General features: G+C 33.4%; 1 protein-coding gene across 13 annotated transcripts in view; it reads left to right on the forward strand.

The window, feature by feature from the left end:
* Positions 1–19,905, forward strand: part of LOC146398660 (uncharacterized) — a 519,413-nt gene that overhangs the window by 224,446 nt on the left and 275,062 nt on the right. Inside the window, exon 4 of one of the 13 annotated variants that reach the window (XR_014820079.1) lies at positions 14,987–17,296. The exons of the other annotated variants lie outside the window; for them this stretch is intronic. The gene's annotated coding sequence lies outside the window, so the exon portion shown is untranslated. Of the gene's footprint in view, positions 1–14,986; positions 17,297–19,905 lie in introns of those variants that run through there. 13 annotated transcript variants of the gene reach the window in all.

Consider the following 19,905-nt stretch of genomic DNA (forward strand, 5'->3'; position numbering starts at 1 on the left):
ATTCTATACTTTGATATTGGAAATAATATTCTGCTTTCTAAAACTCATATTTGCCTTTAGTAGCACACAGTGAATTTGGACATTTCTTGGTAGATAATATTTCACTTCCCTCTGTGGTCTCCAGTTTTACCCAACATACCAAAAGCAGGAGAAAACTATGTAAAGCATTATGAAGAATCGTATATGATAGGAATAAATCAAACATCTTTGACCAAATTGGTAATTTAAATATGGGAAGTGGCAACTATAATGCTATTGTGAGCTTTGGTCACTCTTTTTTAAAAAATGAACCCCACGTAGAGGCATAGAAATTCATTTTGCCTGATATAGAAAGAGATGAGGGAGAGAGAGAGAGAGAGAGATGAAGCGGAGACAGGGAAACAACAGCGGACAGGGAGAAAGAAGAGAAACAGCGACAATTCTGCCCAAAAGAACATGATCATAATTAAAATATGTCCTAAAGGTTGTTGACACTTCTAATAAAAAATTTAAAAATAAGTATATATGAAGGAGTATCAAACTATGATCATTGTTCATTGAGAAATCTATTTTTGTTAAAACCGTCAAAGGTTTCAGTTTTTGTCTCTGCACATTAAAGCTTGGAAGTTGCCACTCCATCCTAATGAAAAAGCTGAAGAGAGTGAAAAATGAACAGCTCTTCTAGGATCTATGGGACTTGAAAACATAGGACAATCCATGGTCCCTGAGATTGGAGGGAAAAAAAACAGGCAAATACAGGGAGCCAAGGCTTACCAAAGAAAAATCAGTGAGGGTAAATGACCATGGCAACCAGTGCTAAACTGGAATTGATGAATTGCTAGAGCCACAATGTGGACTAATCTGAGAATTAAAACTCAGAACCCAGTCAGAGGGGAGACACCACACTTTTGCGAATCTTACCTCCAGAAGGTTTGCCAAGTTCAAAGAGCAAATCTTGCTTTCAGTATGTGGACAAAGTAGGGTGAGTGGAGGTGAGGGTGGGGAGGAAGGAAAATATTACTCCACAGGACCACAGGAATCTGTTTTTTTTTTTGTTTTATTTTGTTTTGTTTTGTTTTGCTTTTGCTTTTGCTTTTCAGGGCTGCACCTGCGGCAAATGGAAGTTCCCAGGCAAGGAGTCAAATCAGAGCTGCAGCTGCTGGCCTACGTTACAGCCACAGCAATGCTGGATCTAGGCCACATCTGTGACCTACATCACAGCTCATGGCAACGCCGGATACTTAACCCACTGAGCGAGGCCAGGGATAAAACCTGGATCCTCAGGGTAACTAGGTAACTAATCGGGTTCTTAACCCGCTGAGACACAACAGGAACTCCCCACTGGACTCTTTCTGCCCTCAGGAGAAATTAGTTAACCAGAGCCTAACATGCTGGGGTGTTATCAGAGCAAAACTGACCTGAAAGAAAGAAATTACCCAGCTCCAGCCCACTCTAGCATTGTTTCCCACCTATGGGGAGAGGAAAGAATGCTCTTTGTATTCATGCCTCCCTCTGTCTTAACCTCTGGCAACCACTGATCTCCTTTCTCAGCATGTTGGTTATAGTTATCTCTTTACTTTTTTTTATGTTACCCTAGAGTTTTAAATATACATTTACAGATAATGCAAATCCACATTCCAGTAACACGATACCACTTCATGAGTAAGTACTTTATTTTATTTTTGTATTTTTAGGACTACACCCACAGCATATGGAGGTCCCCAGGGTAAGGGTCTAATCGGAGCTACAGCTGTTGGCCTACACCACAGCCACAGCAACACGGGGTCCAAGCCACATCTGCAATCTATACCATAGCTCACCACAATGCCAGATCCTTAACCCCCTGAGCAAGGCCAGGGATTGAACCTGTGTCCTCATGGATGCTAGTCAGATTTGTTTCTGCCGAGCCACAATGGAAAGTCCCCATGAATAAGTGCTTTATAATAACAAAATAAACCTAATTCCTCCTTTCATCCCTTTTATTATTTATTTCAGTTTTAATATTATTATATTTTATTATATATTATGTATTTTACTATTATTTATTAATTTTGTTATTTTATTATATTTCATTATATAGTATTTTTAATTATTATTTATTTCACAAAGATATACCTACACACTCACTTTCCTATGGGGGGTAAAACTTGAGATTGTTTATTGTCATAATTTTAGGTTTGCAAACAGTAGAAATTAGCTATATAATTCTTGTTTATAATGAATGGGAAATAGCACACCTATCTTTTCATGACTCTGTTTAAAGAATATGAATCTCCTCCTTTCCTACCTCCTACACTCTATCTCTTCCTTCCTTCTATTCTTTTACTTTTTTTTATGCTTCTATATCAAAACAAACATTGTTCAGTTTTAAACTTGATGGGAGGAAACAATTTCCATTCAGAATATTAAACTCTATATCTATTTTGAGTCTGTGTTTTAAAGATTTGAACCTTAGAAAAAAAGGACCCCAGATTTCTAGAACAATAAAGATAAGTGTTCTTGGTGATAGAGGGATAAGTTAAGCTATTAATATATATTTTTCATTTCCTATAGAAATGGAATTATAATGGAATTATTAACTCAAAGGATTTTATTTTTATGCCACACAAATTTCTGAACTGTAAAATTCAACTTTCTGGGTATAAACAGCATAAGGTTAATCGGAATATTGATCTGCTGTGCAGCTCCTCTAAGATGGGGATACAGGAGAACGGAGGGTGTTGCTAAGTACCCGTAACATTTTGCATGAAATGCCTCAGATTCTCCCAGCTCTCAGCTACTGATTGTGCTCCAGCAAACACAACAAAGAATTTTGTAGAAACCTAAACAGTCCTTTCACTAAGCCTCAAGTCCTGGCTTTCCCCAGTTCTTCCAGACTTAAACAACATATTAAAGTTTCTGGCTTTCCCAGTAGCTACTGAAAGAGTCAAGGGACTGCTATCAGAACTGCAGAGAAGTTAATTCCCTATAGGAGAGAGTTTGATGACTATAGATGAGAGATAGAGAGTGTTCCAGGTAAACTTCTCTATTTCCTCCTTTCATAGGTGGTTTCTCTTTTTTTTAGTATTATTATTATTATTTTTTTTTTTAAGAATCTTTTTGTACAACAGTCATTCTCAGTGGGTTTGATAAGTTTATTTATTTATTTATTTATTGTCTTTTGTCTTTTTGTCTTTTGTTGTTGTTGTTGTTGTTGTTGTTGTTGCTATTTCTTGGGCCACTCCCGCGGCATATGGAGGTTCCCAGGCTAGGGGTTGAATCGGAGCTGTAGCCACCGGCCTACGCCAGAGCCACAGCAACGCAGGATCCGAGCTGCGTCTGCAACCTACACCACAGCTCACGGCAACGCCGGATCGTTAACCCACTGAGCAAGGGCAGGGATCGAACCCGCAACCTTATGGTTCCTAGTCGGATTCGTTAACCACTGCTCCACGACGGGAACTCCTATTATTATTTTTTAAATTTTTTTATTGCTCAAATGAATTTATCACATCTATAGTTGTATAATGATCCTTTCATTTCATTGATTGTTTCTATACAACCTGCCCCGATCTGTTCTCCACACCAGTTGACTGGTTCTATCTTTTCTAGCAGTGGGCAAAGTATCTTTTCCCATTCTTCTCTTTTTTTCCCTCACTCTCTTTGTCCTAGCCTTGTACATTCCAATAAAGAATTAGCCTTAATTTTCACTTTTTAGCCAACCTAGGTTAAGAAATTCTAAATAAAAGTAAAGTTTAGATGATCAACCCTGAGTATAGGGATGGGTATAATAAAAAAGAGAACAAACATGAGAAACATGGTAGAATTGGAGAGAATGGAAGCACGCAAATAATTAAAGATATCTTGAAAGTCTAACACAGCTGAATGTCAGAAATCTTGAAATTTGGAAATTTGTTGATAGTAAAATTGTAAATATTATGTAGCAGTATTGCTAAACAAGAAGAAATTTGGTGGTCTGTCTAGACCTAGTACCATGATAAATGGGGTCTGTTGGGACTGGCAATTTTGTTTAGTTTGATTTTATTTTACTTTACTACAAGTTAGATTGGTAAAAAAAGAATCCAAGGGCTCAGTTATGAATCAGGATTCAATTCATCTTTGGGGCTGAAGAGAATATTCTGTGGAATTTAACATTTACAAGTCAGTTTATTTACAGTAGATATAAGGTTATGAGTGAGGCATAATGAGAATTATATGCAACAAGTGCTGTAAGTATGAGTAGATTGGAAAGAGAAGCCTGAAGATTGTTTGATTTCTGTTTGAGCTCCAAAGATCACAGGGGAGAATGGCATGAATGGAAAGGAATTACCTGAAATTACTAATTTTCCTACAATACTTTTGTTGGTGTTCATTTAGAACAGGCTGAGATCCCAAGCAGTATCTGGTATGGTTTCAGAGATGCAGACTGCCTGAGGCTAGGGAAGTTAGTAATTGGTCTGGGCTGAATGAGCTGACCCCATCTGCTGTGTGGTAGTGTGTGCTCAGGAATAGGTTCCCAGAAACTCTGTCAAAACAAGGATCAGCAACAAAAGACAAGGAGCCAAGATAAACTGATTCAAATATGTAGGCTGGTTCTTGAAACTCTGCGATTATTTATATTCGTGGTTATGCAAGTTTGGTCTCAGTGTAGGCTAAGTACATTTAATCAGTAATATTTTTATTGTATGGACTGCACAGTCAATAGTTAAAGGAATCATCTCTAGGAATACTTAATGATATAGAGACTTTTACTTTAAAAAATTTAAAATATCTCTTTCAAACTTTGATTTATACTATGTAGCACCAACAACCATAAGGTAATGTTTACTTTTTTTTTCTTTTCTAAGTTAGCGCATATTCACTTTGAAGAAACTTAGGGCATTCATTTTTCTGTAATTTCTCTTAAAGATAAGCCTCTCAGCATTACTTATATCACCATCATTGTGTCCATTATTATTTTTACTTTTTTCATTTGTTTGCATTTCATGAACATTCTCTTTAGTCTCATTGGTATCATTTCCACCGTTTTCAGGTTTACTATGTGCCATCCTATCTGATTTATCATTCAGCTTGCTCCCTGTGTTATCAGGGAACACATTATTAATTTTATTGTTCTCTTTCTCCTGGCTGATGTATTTAACAGGATCAGATAAAGTTGTTGTTTTTTTTTTTTTTTTCTAATACAAGATGAAACCTCACTATTCTGTTTGCTAGTAATGACTTCCTTGCTCTATCATTTCATTTATTATGATTGTATTCAGTGGTCTGGGGAATAGCAACTTGACTTATTGTCAACCAGAGTTTTCTTTGTGATCTCCTCAATGTCTATGATTAAAATCCATGAATGGATTTTATGCCCAGGTAAGTCAATTTTAATTTAATATTAAAGCTTAGTACTTTATCATTTTATTTTCCTACTTTCCTAACGTATATAGTGTTGGTGCAAGCTGTGGCTCTGTTCAGAGTGGTTATAAGTTGTTGTCATAAGACTAATCCAATGTTTATAATGGACTCAATAATTTGACATATGACATTGGGGACAAAACAATATTATAGTTCACTTATTGCTTCTTTACCATATTTGTTACCAATGTACACAAATCCATGTCATAGTTCAAGAAAAAAATAAAATTACACATATGTATTCATTTATTAAATACATATTCACTGATCACTTTTTATATAGCATTCATTGTATTAAGTTGAGAAACATGTATGTAGATGGATTCAAGAAAGAGTTGCATATACTGTTCTAGCTATCTGCATAAATATCTGAGTCTGAAATAAAGACCTGGAACTTATTACCCTCACTATGATAGTTATTGCAGGAAAGGGAATTCGTTCTCTTGGTAGAATATGGGAGAAACCGTGTTTTGATTTTGTTTTAACTTTATTGAAATTAATGAGTCCAGTAAAAGGATACTTTGGAGCACAAAAATGTACACAGAGAATATAAAACCTGCTATTTGTAATATGTTCTGTAATGGAAATTAAAAAGAGATCTTATTAGAGAGAGCATTTATTTGTTGTTCTTTTTAATAATATGGGGAGATCTAAGTGTATTGAGTTAATGATGTCAAATGCCTGTGATAAAGAAAGAGGTGAGCTTAAAGGTATAAGAGATGGACAAAACTGAATTTAATATTGAATTAGCAAGTGATTTATCACCTATTATATTAATTGACTTTAGAAATGATTGTGTGTTGATTGGTCTAATAAGCAAATCATTATATAAACTTCTTAACCATCACACTTATGCATTAGTGGTTAATGAGGAGAACTAAGCTAATATAACTAGAATTATGTTCTCTATACTTCCCTGAGGGAATGTTACCTAATTGAGACTGAAAGGGGGCACTATTTTAAACTGTATTACCTGCATTTCTTTCATTCTATCTTGAACCTTAAAGTTGAATAATATTTGTTGATCGTAATTAATTTTTGGTTGACATGTAACAGCTATTTTTTATATCTTTCAAAAATAAGGATCAAAACAATTTTTTTGCTATGTACTAGTGCATGTATATGTGTGCTCATAAGAGTATTAGAGCAGAGGGAATTCCTGCTGTGGTCCAGCAGGTTAAGGATCCCCCATTGTCTCTGTGGTGGCTGAGGTCACTGTGGAGGCATGGGTTCAATATGTGTCCTGTAGCCATGAATTAAGGATATCACACTGCCAGAGCTGTGGCATAAGTCACAGCTGCAGCTTGGATTCTGTCTCTGGCCCAGGAACTTCCATATCCTCAGGTGCAGCCAGAAAAAAAAAAAAAAAAAAAAGAAGAATGTTAGAGCAGAGAGAGCATTTGAATCTCTAGAGGAAGGGGAAGTGCCATTTCATGTGCCACATTATTTGTAGTTAATCAGATGCTATCTTACTAAGTATTTATATGAGCTATTGAATATAAATCAGTAATTCTTTCTCACTAGTAAGGAGATACCCACAAATATTGTAATGCATAGCTACTGAACTGCAAAGGAGACACATATTAAACAGCTGAAGAATGCTAAAACCTGTTTTTATGGCTCTTTTGTTTTTAGGCTAAATTTGACAAACTAGAGTGCATTACAGAATTATTCAAGCAATCAATTGTAGAGTAGGTAATTCATTTCATGTAGAATTGTGCAATAAAAAAAAGCAAGGTGATGGGTTATTGAAATTCAGTGTAGGAATTAAGGTAGGAACATTCTTTTGTTTTTTGCACCTCCCATGGCGACATGAGAGTGCAGAAGAAGAGAAAGGAACAAACACATAATAAACAAGAAGGAGCTCATAAACAAAGATTTTAGAGTATTCCAGAGAAAGAAAGAGAGATGCTAACATGAAATAGAAACAAACCTTCAAGTCAGGGCAAAGGATATGGTTCAATGCTGCCCAATAAAAGGGAAGAGAAGTCAGCCCAAGAGGATTTCCGAGAGATTCTAGGCTCAGAGTCAGAAAGTAGGAGAGCTGAAATGAAATTCATGTTAAAACCAAAGGAATCTATTCAGACCTATATTTAAAAGCCTGCTTCAATTTGTGGTACTATATCCTCTCACAAGGAGCATACAGAAAACAGGGAGCCTGCATCATTCCCAGACAATCTAATAATGATGTGAATGCCTGTAAAGAAGACCTCCACTCATGAGCATTTCTTGTGTCATTACTGAAAGTCCATAATCCAACAGCATCCAGATTTCCTCATCTGAAAGTAAGTTTTGCCAGTTATTTTCCAAGAGTGATGGCTAGAAAGTTCACAGGCTTTTTCCACGGATTGTCTACCCTGTAACAGACCTACTAAATCAACAGTATAGAAAAAAAAAAAAAATCCCCCACATACCATCACTGGACTTAACATAGGTATTGGGGAAATTAAATATCCTCATGCTTAAAGGAGAACACTAAGCATCACCAATAACAACTAGGCAAAAACAAAAGCAAGCGAAAAAACAATAAAAAACTGAACCAAGGTAAACAAGGACAATTTAGGAAAATGAAAAATTCACAATAAGCTAAATGTAAATTCAGTTGAATATTCAAATATTCATATATTTGGGGAAAATATATTCCTTAAAAATAATATGACACTGAAAAATAATTAAGTAAAAACATAAAACTCAAAAACTAAAAACGGAATTTATATTTTAAAGAAAAATGAAGGGGCTATAAATGATATACTCAAAAATATTCTCCCAAGATATAAAGAAAAACATTAAAAGAAAGCCTGTGAAAGAGAGACAGACCTATACCTTTGGAAATGCACAATACTAAGTGTCGGTTTAGATGCTTCCTACCATACATAGGAGGGAACCTAACAAATTGTATTAAAAATGTGTTTGCTCTTGTATCTGAAAGGTCCAGAGATGGGATAAGCAATGGAAATTCCTTGTGAAGGGCTCAGCCTCTTTCTCTGTCATACTCTTAGATGTGCTTACCTGCATGTGTGATCTTTATCCTGACTACGGGAACAGTTTATCTTGTTGCATCTACATGCCACACTATCCAGATAATGAGTATCTTTCCAAGTAGCTTCAGCAGAACAAGAAGAAAGCTTCTTTTTCAGAAGCCCTAATCAGAGCCAACTTCATGTCCCTACATCCACACTTCAGAGATGAGCATGATGATAGCCCTTCACACACTCAGAACTGAGTGTGTTCTGCCTTATGATTCGGTGGAGATGCACCTTTTGCCCACTTCTAATCCTAAGACTATCCTGATGTAGAGTTTGGTAAACAATAGGGGTCATCCACCTGCTGTTGGTTGAAGCTGTGAACAGTAGGCAAGTCCTAGGACAGGGGAAGAGCCATGGACCAGTATCTGGCATAATGCAGAATAGGCAGTTGGTGTGATACAAGAGTAGATTGTCAAGGTAAGGTCTGTACTCACCTTGCAAATATGCTAAGGGTCTATTGCCAGAGGGATCATGGCATTAAATAACAAATAAAAATACATCAGGAGAGAGACTTAAAAAGAAAGAGAAACGTTATATTTTGGTACCTTTATTTAAATTTTATTGAAGTATATTTGATCTACAAGGTTGTATTATGGTAGTTTTCATGGCACTTTTCTCCTTTTCTTTTTGAAGAAGAGACCCTGTATTTTCGTTTTGCCATAGGCCATAAAAAGTAGGTATCTTGCCCTTCCCACAGGATATATTTACTTGATGTACATCAGCCTAAATTGTGCCCATACACTCAAATAGGATGGGAAAAGGAATTATATGTTCATTTGAAAGAAGAAATAAAGATGAGGTAAGAATAACAACACTGAATTTCACAGTTATATGCTAGATTTGTGATAAGTTCAATAAGAGAGGATTCAGTGCTAAGTAAATGTCCACACAGTCTACTCAATAAATTTTGTATAAAGAGAGGAGAGAAAATGTATAAGAATCTTCTATGAAAGAAATAATAGAAGAAAATTTACTTATGATCTTAGATGATGTAAAAAGCTCCTTTTAAGATAGAGTAAGTGAAAAATATATAGAATTTTAAAACACAAAAAATAAGGAGCAAATCCTTAAACTAAAAGAAAGAAAGGGAAAATATTTTCTAATAATGGAAATAAAAATAAAAAATGCACTTCACAGATACGAGAATGTTGCTGTCAAGTGTCTGAGGAAAAAGATGTTTTGGCGTCACATCTCAAACCTATTCTCAGCCAGATTATCAATCAACTATAAATCCATGAAAGATATTTTCATGCATAAAAGAGAAAGAAAATTTGCTTTTGATAAATTCAGTTTATGTGCTAGACAAATTGCTGGTGGTATGGTGTTGACAGTGGTGGGGAGAAGGTCAGTGTAGAAGATGTGGCCCAGGAGACAATGACTCTAAATATAGAGAATTGGACAAATACCTGTGGTGTCCTAATGGACGACTTCTCCAAATCATGCAGAAATATTCAATAGGGATATTTCTAAGAAATAAGGGATCCGGATAAAACATTAAGTATGATTGAAAACTCAGAAAATTTTGGTGATAAAGACACAAAAATGAATAAAATAATAAAAAAGTAATCATAAACTAGTAAAAATATTTATAAAAAGTATAAAAGTTACAGTTTAAATTGAACCAAAACAAAAGATGAGGTGGAGAGAGAAAAAATTGGAGGGTTACAATAAAATCAAAATAATTGCTTTGAAGCTAGCTAGGGATAGTTGTATTTGACTCTCTGTGAAGTAATAATAATAGCCACATACAAATGAAAATTGAATATTTAAATTACTTGGCACATCATTAAACATCATTTCTAGTAAGAATACAAAAATCATGTTGCTTCATAATCTTAATCAACCTTGGAACATAGAATAAAAAAAAATTTTGAAGAGATAACTTAAAATAACTCTTAACAACCCTGAAAATGCTAAATTAAAAGTACTAATGATAGAAATTGGGGAGATTCAGGGCAAAAATTACTCTCAGGATAAACTGAGATTCTGTTAGTAGTTGATTGAAGTAGATATAAAACTTTATGTTGAGTTTAAAGTTGAAACTATGTTTCAAAGCAAGGAGTAAAAGCAAACATACTTACACTGATAAATGGAAAATGGATTTAATATGTTACATATAAACATAGAAAAATTTTAAGAATTTGCCTTTGAGGAGTAGGACTTGGAATGGGCAAGGAGAATTTTGCAAAGATAATGTTATTTGCTTACCAAATTTATTCATTTTCATCCTGTGCATGCAAAAAAAAAATAACAATAATAATAATAATCAAGTCTCTATGTTCCCATTTGGTAACATGTAACTAGTTCCTGCCAAATGATGTCAATAGAAATGAAACAGTCCTCCTCCCCTTCATCAGCTCCCCATTTACTTCTTTTTTTTCCCCCATTTTCTCCTGTCTATAGCAAGAACCACTTAAAGGAGGGCTGTCTATCACATTAGTTCTCCTAGGAACATCTACAGCAGTCTTTGAGAGAGCAACAAACAAACATTTTATGTGTTAAGCTGCAGACACTTGGGGATTATTATTTTATATCAGCTAGGCGTAATAGCATTGAATAATTCAGAATACAAGGAGACTTTTTCATGATAAACTCTTCTACATGCAAATGATATGCTATCACGAGTATGTATGACTCTGATGAAAATTATTCTAAAAATGTCAACAAAAGCAAAAATAAAAAGCCTCTGCTCATGTTTTACTAAAGGTTAAAATTGCATGCAGTGCAATTTTCTGAATATCATTATACACATCATGCCAGGTTTCAGAATGCACTATATTGAAAGCTATGATTTCAATTTCTTTGAAAATTATAAAATCTATATTTTTCTAAGGAAATGAAAACACTAATTTGATAAGATATATGACTATGAACCACTATGTTCATTGCAATATCATTTACATTGGCCAAGATATGGAAGTAACCTTTTCCATCAGTGGATGATTGGACAAAGACAATGTGGCATATATACAAAATGGAATATTATTCAGCCATAAATTAGAAGGAAATCTTGCCATTTGTAACAATATGGATGAACCCTAATGATACTATGCAAAGTGAAATAAGTCACATGGAGAAAGACAAATACCATATAATCTCATTTATATGTGGAATATAAAAATAAAAATAAAACCCCCAACTCGCAGAAAATAGATTGGTGGTTATCAGAAACAGGGAGTGATCAAAGGGTATGAACTTACAAAGTAAAAATACTGAGAACATAATGTACAGCAAGGTGACTGTAGCTAATAATACTGTATTATATATTTGGCAGTGAATAAGGAAGTAGATCTTAAAAGTTCTCATCAGAAGGAAAAAAACTGACTATATGTGGTGATGGACTTGTGATCATTTCTCAAAATGTATAAGTGTCAAATCTTTATGTTGTACACTTGAAACTCATATAATGATATAGGATAATTACATCTCAACTACATCTTAATACAAATATAAAATAAAATGAAATATATATGTATATTTAAATTTGAATAAAAGGCACCAAATAATTAGAGTAAATCTCAATCAGAAGGTAAAAATGAAGAACACAGTACAGGAACTCAATGAAGAATCACATGAAGAAATAATAATTTATATCTGATAGGCTGTAGTAATAACACAAAACTGTTTTTATTAATGTACAAGAGAGTGAAAGAAAAATTGTTTGAGTATATATTCTCCAAACCACTACACCATTTCTATTTCTTCTGCAGTTCATTCTGGCATATTAATAAATCTACTTCTTTATCCATGTAATGGATTAGCTTCACATCAAAACTAAATAAATAAAAAAAGAGGTGGCACCCTGGACTACATGTTTACAAAGTATAAAAACATTAAGAGTATATTAACCAGGCTTTCCTGCATAATAAACTAACACAAACTTAGTAGCTTAAAGTAAAATCATTTTATGTAGCTTGTAATTGTGTGGCTCAGCTGTGTTTTGAGATTCTTTTGATCTCTACTGGGTTCTCTCATGCTCCCATTGCCAGCTGATGAGTCACCTGGCAGCTAAATGCTCCAGGATGGTCTCACTCAAATGTTCAGCAGTTGGTGGCCTGTTGGAATGGGGTGATTTGCTGTGTCAACTCATTTCTGCTCTTCGTGGTTCCTTGTCACCCAGTAGGCTAGCCTGGGCTTCTTCCAGTGATATCCTGTGGCGGTCTCAGGATTCCAAATGGCAGCAAGAAAGCACATAATCATGAGCAAACACTTTTCAAACCTAGGTTTGAATTTCATTTATAAGGTCTCATGGCCAAAACTAGCCTCATCACTAAGCTAGAATCAGAGTGGAGGGAAAGCTCATGCCTCTTGTTGGGAGGATCCACAATATCACAGTGCAATAGCATGGTTGCAACAAGGGGGGAAATGTGTGGCTATTTTAAAATCTAACAGAAATGGCAACTTTCAAAAAATGAAATGTCACTGTTGAAATATACTTGTGTATGTCTTGGTATTTTTATTTGTGTATGTATGCATGTTATTTATTTCATATATCCACTATTATAAGTACAAAAAGAATCATATGTTGAATATACATATTTCTCAGGGCTTTATTTATTTATCTATTTTTAACAGTGGTATTGATAATACCACGGAGTCTTCTAAGTTGCCTCCATGGACTTTCACTCAGGGCCACAGCTGCAGTAACTATCCCCCAGCCAGAGATCGAACCTGTGCTGCCACAGAGACAATGCAGGATACTTAACCCATTGTGCCACAGCAGGAACTCCAATAAGAAAAAAAATTTTAACTGACAGCATACTGCTGCAACCCACTTATGTTAATTCTGATACTGACTTACAATCCTCTTGTTTCCAAGGGAATAACTAATATGTATACATATTAGTATATCCTTTATTTAAATATATATTCTCCTGATAAATGGCAAATGATGTAGTAATAGCATACATTATGATATACATATACATCAATGCATGCATGTAAATATATACAAATGCATAGATGCATGTATACATGGATAATTACCTACCTAAGGATAAATGTATAATATTGTGAAATGTTCCTAGTTCTTACCATGAAATATGTGTTAAAATGTTCTCAACAAATAATTACATGTTTTAAGTAATTTTCAATATAGTTAATATTTACAACCCCAAATTAGGAATATCAGTTAAATAATAACCATTATAAAATATTCCTTTAAATTGATAGTCTTAATTCTAAGCATGCTATGCTTTAAATAAGCATGGCATAGAATGCCAAGTGGTACACAAGCAGAGCAGACACTTCTAATGACCAAAAGATATGACACATTAAAAAAAAAACCCTCGAGCTAACTCTCAGCTGACGTTTTTCCTAAAGAATAAAATCTCAGGCACACTTTGAAAACATTAAACTCTTACTTTATGCTAATTTCTAATATATTTAATTATATATTTTCAAGGTGTGACCATTTGGTGTATAACTATGGTTTCATACCATACCGTAACTGTGGTTGTTTCAAATCATAGATGCATGTAGTAAAGAAAAACTATAACATTAGAGGATTTCCTAGTTCTCTCTAAGATATATCATTTAAATGGAACTTCTGTTCTGTAAATTGAATCAAAGCATTTACAAAGTACTGCTTTCATACTCTTATTGATGGATGTGAATGAATTCTTTATCATTGTTGCTATCATAACATAGTAGAGAAATCTAAACAGATAGATACAATTTTTGCTAGGAACAAGATCAATTTCACTTTTTGGCAGTTTCTAAATTGTGTTTGTCAATTGTTAGTGAAATTATGGAGATAGATGATCACCGGACTTGACCTTTCATTACTCCAAGGCCACGGCGTGTGGAGCAGGTTGCTGCTGTAAAGTTTTTCTGCTTTGTTTCAATTTACAGGATCTGAGAGTTATTTCTCAAAGCATAGAATGAGATAACTATTTGGAAAGGTTTATGGAACTTCCACTCTTACATTTTAGATATTATTGCTGGCTTTGATATTTTGGCAAACCTTTGTGTCTTATTGTACCTACTTATAGCTCAAATTGTTTTAATTATACAACTATATATTCAGATTTGGGAGCATAATTGTACCTGGTCTCTTCACATTCTATACCTATCTATTGAATTTACTTCATTATAAATGGACTTCCTTTGTATGAAGTATATAGGTTTGTCCTTGAAAAATATTTTAAGCCTAAATTTTTAATAGGAAAAAATATTTCCAGGTGATTCAGATCCCAAAATTATTAGCTTTCTCTTACGCTGATCATTTTTAAAATCAGGAATTGATTCAAAAATGCACACGTTGCAATCCTGAAACAACCCTGGACATTTCTGATAGGGATGGAGTAGGATAGTTGCATGGTTGGTTGTGGGGGTCCCAGTGGGGGACCATGGATGGAGAGGGGGGCCTGGGGAGTTTGGGGAGATCACTGTGGGTATTGGTGATAGCTTTGGAGGGCCCTCAGAATGAGGCACCCTTGCTTGACTAGTGGAGGCATGAGATATGCCTAAGGTCATTCGGTGAGGGATGGGGCGAGGTCTGCACTTAGGTTCAGACCAAGGGCTAGAGTTTAAGGACCACCATCCTTACTTAGGTTGATTTGACTAAGCACCATGACAGTCCTAGTTTTACCTTATAGGGTCAAATACTCTCTTACTGGATACCAAGGAGGAACTACTATTGGAAGAAAGAGAATGAAGAAGTCTTTTCCTACCCCCATTTCCCTTGGATTATAAAAATGTAGCTCCCTTAATCCTTGGGGCAGAACCTCCTTGCCTGCCTGCTTGTATCTCTCACAAGTGTCTTATCTAATAAATCTATTTCTTGTCTATCATTTTGTTTCTTGCTGAAGTCCTTCTGCACTGAGGAACAAAGAGCATGAACCTCAGTAAGTCCAGGCACCAGGTTAGTGATTCTAACTTAAAAACCATGGTTTCAAGTTCCAAACCGGGTTTTGACTGGGTTCATGTCATAAGTGTTGTCAGTTTCATTTCCATATACACTTCTGATTTCGAGTAACAGTACAGCTGTGAAATATAAGATTTTAATTGTGATCTCTGTTATTGAAATAAATTCAATATGTACGCACTGGTATCATCCATTCATCTATAGCCACTGAGTCATCCATAGCATAGAAAAATAAATAAAACACTACTCATTTAAAGACTTTATACATGTGTGTTCACATTTTAGTTTTCAGAGGGACACAGAATCACCATTCTATCTCCTTCTCCCTCTCCAAGTCACACAAATACACATGCATGCACGCACACACACACACTCTAAAAGAAATGCTCTTTTGAAGAGAGGTGTTCTATGCCTTTTAGTGAACAATCACTTACTATAGAAATTGATGTATCTGCAAAGCCAGAATTCCCCATCTACATTGCAAAATCAGACAAGCTGACCTATTATCTTGAGTTCTGAGTGGTATTACAAAAAACACTATTTCCTTTAAAGTATTTTCCTTTTTATGAAACCATTTAGTTTGTTTGGACTAAGCTATTCTCTTTCCAAGAATTTTCTATTACAATTCAAATAACTTCACCTGGTATTCTTATCTATTTCCATCCCTTTTCATCTCTAGGACATAATTATTATCAGATATTTTAATAATCACCCAGAAATTAGAGTTGAACATTCTGAAAATAAAACATAAGAATATTCTTGAATGTAGGAATGTGCCATGTGGATGTTGCTGCATAATAATCATTAGTGAGAATGGTAACTGCCATAACTTTCTAAAAGGCTGTTCCAGCAGATGGCAGTTATGAAAGGCTAAGGTTTAATCTTTCTTATCTAAAGTTTTGTTTTTTATTGCTTTTATTTTTCTGTTATAGTTTTATTTAAACTGGCCACACCTTAAGCCGTAAGTGCCACTTATCTTGGGTTTCCATTTTTTCATAGCAAGTGGAAAAAATGAAATTTCCTCCAGACTGATGGAAGGGAAAACAGTGATTTTACTTAGATAGATTCTAAACTCAGTACCTGTGATCCTCTTACCATTTGAGTTCTTCATTTTTTATATAATGTTAAAAGCTAATCAGATTTCTTTTGCTCTTGACTATGGCTACTGTAAGCTTGTATAGATGGCCATTTCAAGAAAATTCTTTGGGAATAATAGTAAGAATAGACAACTATTTTAAAGACATCATGTGTTTTTTTATTGTTTTGCCTACTAAGCTATAGACTATTGGAAGACAGATCTGTTTTGCTTTGTTATAATTTGTCTCTTTTTGTTTGTTTAAATCAGAAATACTAACCGCACAATCTGACATATAATAAAAATTCAATTAATATATCAAATAAATGGAAGGACTTACGAAAAATTTCAGTCCATGTTTGTCATCTATAGACCTATATCTAAATGGTTGCAAAGGTTGTTTTTCTATTTAATTATCAAAGTTGTTCAACCATAAGTTTCCATAGCCTAAGAAATCAAAGCATTTTAATTCTTTCTTTATACAAAGATGACTAAAGAAAACTAAGTTAGTTCATCTTATTTTTCATCATATTTAAACCATTCTACTATGTACAAAAAAGAAACAATTGTATTTTACTCTTTTCAATGTGTGCTACTAGTTTTTACTTACATGTAAGTTTTTCTTTCTATTTTTATGTTATGTTCTTATTTTTCCCATCTGTGCATAAAAGAAAGCAAAATACTGTATGCTTTTCATACTTTTGCTGTGGCTCCTATACACTAAGTATCATTTTAAAATATTTCAAAATGTAGCAAAGAGAAATGGGAAAAATATGACAACAGATGAAGTGGAAAGGTGGATTTTTGCTTGGAAGAAATTTATGTGTATCACAATGCTTAAAACTGTAGCTCGTGGCCATTATCCAAACTGAACCCAACATTAATGGCATTATTGTGTGTTTACTTTTTGTATCTAGATTCTTTTGCTCAACATTAAATGTTCATCCATGTTGTTGCATTTAGTAATAATGCATTCTTTTTATTCTCTTCTTTTTTACTTTTCACTATGAAATAATTATAATCCCACAAGAAGTTTCAAATAAAGTAGAGAGAGGTCTCCTGTATCTCAGCTATTTTGGGGGATTGATATAATATCGATGCCCAAACCAATCAATGTCATTACATGGCATTATCTTTATTCATGGACTTACATGCAAACATACAAAGATAATACATGGGCAAATTTAATCCAGAAACAAAAATTTAAAAAATAACCTATGACTAAATAGAGTTTATACTGTGAATCCAAGAACATGCTACTATTAGAAACTATCTTAATAGCACAATTCCAAATTTTGAAATTAATGTAAAGTGACTATACAATTATATCAATAGTCAGGAAACATTTATAATACTGTACAAGTTAAAATAAAGTTTAAATAAACTTCAAATAAAAGGGAACTTAATGAATTTCAAATACATTTTATTAGCTAAAATCTTTAGCAAAGATTATACTTACTAGTGAAAAATTCCTGGTGTTACCATTGAAGTGGTGAATTTTCACTGTCACTATTTCTATTTTCTACTGTACTGGAGTTTTTAGTCATCTCAGTAAACTTGGAAATATCACTAAAGTAACTTATCTGTTTATGATCAAAGACACTTTATATAATAAGAATAAAATGAAACATCCTTTTCTAAGCAAGGCAGTAAAGTCAGGAAACAGAATTCTTAGAAAATATCACTAAATATGACTTTATAAAAAAATTAAAATTACAACATAATACCCTACACTAAAGCAAACAAACAAATAAATAAGTGGCTAACAGGAAAAATATTAGTATCTTCTATACTTAACATCTTTGGCAATTTTTAAAATGCATATATATTATGACTCACAAATTATATCTCCAGTATTTTATTTTATACTTGTATTGACATGGAAGGACAAGTAATAAATAGTAGTGTGTATTTCTAGCATTATCTGTTATTGAAAATATATTTATGCTAGTAAATAATTACATACAATTGTTCACATTAAATATATTGTATATCATCATAACCCAAAGCATTAGAAACAAAGTAAAACAGTGAGAAAAATAATTATATATAATTCACTTATTGACAATCCTTAATAATTGTATTAACATTGAATCCTCTCCTCTCCCAATCCATTAGTTCATCTGTGTTCATCTAGTGGTAGATTACTAAATGTTAGCAACCAACCAGTAATTCATTAGAGAGAAGCTAAACTCTGTTATAATGGCCTCAAAGATAAAAAGACAATACTGAAAATGGTCATAGGTCCTCAAATGCAGCTATGTTCAATAAAATACAGTTGTGTAAATTTGTTCCATCACGTTTGCCATTGTTATGTGACTTTATCTTGTGTCAGTGATGCAAAATTCAAAATCAATTGCCTAGGCAAATGTAGGATAAGCTGAAATGGATTAGTTGAAAATTAACATAAATTTCATTTAATGTATCTAGATATCTCTATTTAGATGATTTACTTTGCAAAGACACTGTATTGTTTATTCTTTGGAAAGATGCAAATTATAAAGCATATGGTTTGTTAATATGGCTTGAGAGAATGCAAGCTGAGGCATTTTTATTAAAATGTATATCAATAACCTATTAAACTTTAAAAAAATTAATTGAAGGGCCAAAGCACTATATGAGCTTATCTATTTAAACTGAGTCTAAAATATCAAAAGAAGATCCTTTCCTTTACAATGCTTAAAATAATCACCATCAGCTGTGCCCTTAAAGAGATATATATTCTTTTAATATTACTATTTCATAGTGGAAAATATTCAACTATAAAAAATTTAAGGGTGTTCTCTATTTAAATCTATAAACTTCTTTCAAAAATATCTAACACATATCAGTTCACTGTAATTTTCAATAATTGAAAGACTACTTAATGACAATCAAATAATTCCATGTATGTATATTCTTTATTTATGGAAATGTTTAAAGCATCCTTCATCAAAACAAAGGGCGTACATGTGGTTAAGTCCATTTTTAATTGCTTTGTCTTTTTCTTCAAAAGGGATCTATTTGGCATTACCAATAATTATCATCCTTTCCCCCGTGGGGTTTCTATTATTCTCTTAGTTATGGTACTGTCCAACCAATTATTGCTGCTAAATACTATGATTATGTTACTTGATCTAAGAGAGTATTTTTTTTCACAACAGAATATCTAAATTAAAACCAAAAGGAAAATATTTTCTACATGTTTCCATTTTTAATCTAAATATCTATCTACCTATCTCTATATAAATATAGGTACATCTAATTCAATATTTGGAAAGTATTATAAAATATAAATGTTTAATTATCCAAGGATATTTGATCCTATTTCTAAGCATATTGAACTCTCTATATAAATATAAGTATATCTAATTTAATATTTGGAAAGTATTATAAAATATAAATGTTAATTATCCAAGGATATTTGATTTTATTTCTAAGCATATTGAACTCTTCTAAAATAGGTTCAAAGTAATTATATGCCTTGGTCAACTTGGTGTCAGGTGGATTAAACACATTGATTTAGAGAGTGGATAAATATTTAATGGTGGAATGAGTAGCTCTTTCTGTAATGTATAGAGAAAATATTCTGAACT

The sequence above is a fragment of the Sus scrofa genome, chromosome 11, assembly GCF_054392235.1.
Source record: "Sus scrofa isolate SSC_HxYL_T2T_F1_AM1 chromosome 11, Sscrofa_HxYL_maternal_Yorkshire_Landrace_v2.0, whole genome shotgun sequence".
Taxonomy (NCBI): domain Eukaryota; kingdom Metazoa; phylum Chordata; class Mammalia; order Artiodactyla; family Suidae; genus Sus; species Sus scrofa.